Source organism: Triticum dicoccoides, chromosome 2B (assembly GCF_002162155.2).
Source record: "Triticum dicoccoides isolate Atlit2015 ecotype Zavitan chromosome 2B, WEW_v2.0, whole genome shotgun sequence".
In the NCBI taxonomy this organism is placed as follows: domain Eukaryota; kingdom Viridiplantae; phylum Streptophyta; class Magnoliopsida; order Poales; family Poaceae; genus Triticum; species Triticum dicoccoides.
Window position 1 is genome coordinate 773,136,543 of NC_041383.1, and position 4,611 is coordinate 773,141,153.

The 4,611-nt window shown below is 43.9% G+C and overlaps 1 protein-coding gene across 1 annotated transcript in view; it reads right to left on the bottom strand.

Moving 5' to 3' along the window:
- The window catches only part of LOC119366200 (diacylglycerol kinase 5-like), a 5,355-nt gene extending 4,619 nt beyond the window's left edge, over nt 1-736 (bottom strand). Inside the window, exon 1 of the mRNA XM_037631891.1 lies at nt 499-736. The gene's annotated coding sequence lies outside the window, so the exon portion shown is untranslated. The remainder of the gene's footprint in view (nt 1-498) is intronic.
- Between the last annotated feature and the right edge of the window lie 3,875 nt (nt 737-4,611).

Below are 4,611 nucleotides of genomic sequence, written 5' to 3' on the forward strand. Positions count from 1 at the left end.
ATATTATACTACTCTCGAAGTTATATACAGTACTGCAGAAGAAGAATCGGAAGTGAATTCCGCTGCGACGATGCTACCAGTTCATCTTGGGAGGAGCAATGCGACACGCCCACAGCCGTCCACAGTTCCTTCGGCGAACCATTGGCGCTAACCGCGGAAAGAAGCAGGCAAGCCATGTGTCGTGCCGTGTAGGAAATAAAAGGCCCGGCAACTGAAACCCCTGCGCCAGAGGAAGAACCAGATCCCCGACCCACAGCAACACGCCAACACAACACCCATCGGGAATCAGGCCAACGCCCATGAAGTAACTGCCGCGCGTGGATCTAGAGGGGGAGGGACAGATGCAGCGAGCACCACCGACAGCAGAGACATGGATCGAATTCCGGTAACCGGAATGCGGGGGGAAACGATGGCCCAAGAAAAGAAAAGAAAATATCTCCAGGCAAAAGATCCCCTCGCAAGATTCAGAGCGGTCGGTGGCCGGCTGTGGATCTTTACCTGGACTGCCCGGCGGGTTCGGAAAGGTCGGGGGAGGCTCGGCGCGTCCGGCGGATTCGGTGGATGGACTGCCCGGAGACCGAGGGGGGAGGAGTTGGGGGAGATTCTTGGTGGGAGCGGGGGTACTAATAGGGGAGTGGGGGCGAGTGGATTCGGGGTTGGGGTGCTTGGGGTGGTGATGGTGGCGGCGAGCGCCGAGCGGGCGGGCGAGGACGGCGAGGAAAGAGCAGAGGAAAGCGACCCCCGGTCCTGGCCTGCGGTTCATCATGGAGTGGGGAGGCGGGCGTCAGCAGTTTGTCCAAGTCCGCAACGTCCCACTGGCGTCCGCGGTGGCCCGCCGCGCTTCTGACTTTTCCCTTCCTTTTCTTTTCTTTTCTTTCCTTTCTTATTAGTTTGTTTATTATAGGATGAGCAAACCATATATACGGAAGTAATTACTGGAAGAAAAAAAACATAAATAAAAGGTATATGTAGTTGTAATAAGAAACTAGAACAATGCCCGTGTGTTGCAACGGAATATAAATCTTCTAGTACGTCGGCTTGTGATTTACCTGTCTATAATAATGCGATTGTGTAAATGGAATGATCATCAAATTCTGCCCATGAATTACCTTATATTTCGATTCGAAGTTTGGTAAGTAAAATAGTAAATGAAAGTGAAATTAGTTCAGATGGTAAGTAAATGAAGTTGATTTATTATCATACAAGGAATGTTGAACGAAGGGGTGGTGGGAAGAAAGGTGAAATAGGAACCTTACATTCTTTTTAAGTAGTAGAGATAGAGAAGAGATATTTTGATTCGAAGTTTGGTAAGTAAAATAGTAATTAAAGTGAAATTGGTTCAGAAGGTAAGTAAATTAAGTTGATTTATTATCATAGAAGGAAGGTTGGACGAAGGGGTGATGAAAAAAAAGGTGAAATGAAAACCTTACGTTCTTTTTAAGTAGTAGAGATAGTTTGTTTATTATAGGATGAGCAGACCATATATACAGAAGTAATTATTGGAAGAAAAAAAACATAAATAAAAGGTATATGTAGCTGTAATAAGAAACTAGAACAATGCCCGTGTGTTGCAACGGGATATAAATCTTCTAGTACGTCGGCTTGTGATTTACCTGTCTATAATAATGCAATTGTGTAAATGGAATGATCATTAAATTCTGCCCATGAATTACCTTATATTTCGATCCGAAGTTTGGTAAGTAAAATAGTAAATTAAAGTGGAATTAGTTCAGAAGGTAAGTAAATTAAGTTGATTTATTATCATACAAGGAAGGTTGAACGAAGGGTGGCGGGAAGAAAGGTGAAATAGGAACCTTACATTCTTTTTAAGTAGTAGAGATTATTAGTTTGTTTATTGTAGGATGAGCAAACCATATATACGGAAGTAATTATTGGAAGAAAAAAAACATAAATAAAAGGTATATGTAGCTGTAATAAGAAACTAGAACAGTGCCCGTGTGTTGCAACGGAATATAAATCTTCTAGTACACTAGCTTGTGATTTACCTGTCTATAATAATGTGATTGTGTAAATGAATGATCATCAAATTCTGCTCATGAATTACCTTATATTTCGATCCGAAGTTTGGTAAGTAAAATAGTAAATTAAAGTGAAATTAGTTCAGATGGTAAGTAAATGAAGTTGATTTATTATCATACAAGGAAGGTTGAACGAAGGGGTGGTGGGAAGAAAGGTGAAATAGGAACCTTACATTCTTTTGAAGTAGTAGAGAAGAGATATTTTGATTCGAAGTTTGGTAAGTAAAATAGTAATTAAAGTAAAATTGGTTTAGAAGGTAAGTAAATTAACTTGATTTATTATCATACAAGGAAGGTTGGACAAAGGAGTGATGAAAAGAAAGATGAAATGGGAACCTTACATTCTTTTTAGGCAGTAGATATAGTAATTGAAGTGCCACCGAACGACCACCACTGTCGTGTGTTTTTTTTTCGAAAACGATCAGATGTATTATAAAAGACCACCGAACGATCACTACTGCCATCAAATGAGCCGTCGACGTGCCGCTATCACCGCTCCCCTATTGAAGCCAGATTGACCTTATCGGAGCTGGCTTTACCTTGTCAATGACAGCCGGGAAGCCATGGTCTGAGGAATGATGCGTCGAGCCATGATAAGAGGAAGGCGGTCTCACGGTTGGAAAAAAAAGGAAGAGAAGGATGTGGTGGCGGCGTGAGTCGGAGGTGATGAAGAGTACTCCCTCCTGCCATTTTTATTCCGCATATAAGATTCGTCTGAAGTTAAATTTCGTAATGTTTGACCATGTTTATATTAGAAAAATATTAATATCTACAATTCTAATCGTTATACAATGTAAAAATTAAATTCATGATGCATTTTATGATGTTGATTTCGTATTTTGAATGTTGATATATTTTTTTCTATTAAGTTGATCAAACTTTATGAAGCTTTACTTTAGACAAATTTTCTATGCAAAGAAAAGAACTAGAGGGAGTAGGTGGTTAAGTAAGATACCGAGGAAGTGGTAATTGTCCAGGGTGTTGTCTAGAAAACAGGGTCCACTTGATGTCAGTCAACTTGCCACGCGGGTTGGTCAAGCACGGATATGACCCACCGCAGATCACGTACTCACGAATACTTTCTCGTTCCTAAATATAAGACTTTGTAGAAATTTTACTATAGACTGTACGGAGCAAAATAAGTGAATCCTAAATATAAGTTTTTGTAAAGATTTCACTATGAACTGCATACGGAGCAAAATAAGTGAATCCTAAATATAACTTTTTGTAGAGATTTCACTATGAACTGCACACGGAGCAAAATGAGTGTCATAAATATAAGTTTTTGAAGATTTCATCATGAACTACATACGGAGTAAAATGAGTGAATCTACACTCTGAAATGCATCTACATACATCTGTATATGGTTCATAGTGAAATCTCTACAAAGACTTGTATTTAGGAACGGAGGGAGCACGATCCAAATGTGCATTTTGGAAATTCCATGACCCATTAAACAAACCCCAACTACTTTTTTTTTTTGAAACTGAATTGAACCTCAAATACTTTTAGAACCTATATATCGCATTTTACTCGATCTTTCTGCAGATGCGAGACCTGGGTTCGCCGTGCTCGTGTGGATGTTCTACTGTCCTTGCACTACTTTTCGAGTTTATTTTTGCAATTCTTGTTGCAAAAAAAAAGAGTTTCTTTTGCAAAGTGTGAGGTTTTTCTTGCTGTATGAAACGAAAACCTACCGGCACGTCCAACTTCAACTCCACAGGGGTCCAACGTCAAAGATAGAGGTGCTCCCACCAGGCTACGTGACCACCCGTCGAATCTAGAAGCGAGGACGAGTAAGAGGAAACTCGTGCGCGCAGACTCTGCGAGACCGAATGACAAGCGCAGCCGTGGAATTAATTGGCGCACCGCACCAGCTACCATGGCTGATCCCGGCCAGAAACACCGCACCGCCGTACCGCCGCCGGGCTGATTAGTAGCAGTGGGACGACCACCGGACCACCACCAGCGAGCAGTGGCAAGTGGGGGTGGGGCGACGGTTCAAACGCCCGAGGACGCGCGCGCGATGAGAAACCAGACGGGCTCCCGGGCAGCGCGTCCGTTGGCTGCCCCGGCGTTCCGGTCAGGCATCTCCACGGGTTCGTTGACGTCGACGCGGGCGCGTAAACGCGACTGCGGCTGCGTGCGTAGGCGGGCAGCGATCGGCGACTAGGAATGGAAACGGTGGAGTGGGTGGCTGTGGATAGGTACGTATTTCGGGGTGGCGACGGCTCTGCGATGCTTAGCCGCGTTAATAAGCTCTGCGCAAGACTAGACTACGGTCCATACTCTACACTGCAGCGTGAGGTCTGTTTCTGGAACACGGGCTCCGTCCAAATGGAAACGGATGCGGAGACACAGCACGGTTCCGCATGCTTGCGTCACACCCTTCATCGCGCGGCTGCGCCTTGACCTGCGAATTGATAAGCCGAGAAACATACCGTCGCACCGGGACGAGTAAATTGCTCGAAACCATGTCTAGGGTTAGGGTTCGAGGGACAAGGGGAATTTCTGTTTCCGATAGAAATTGAAGCCATTTTCCTTATGTTTAGCCACCTGCGACCATGGAGT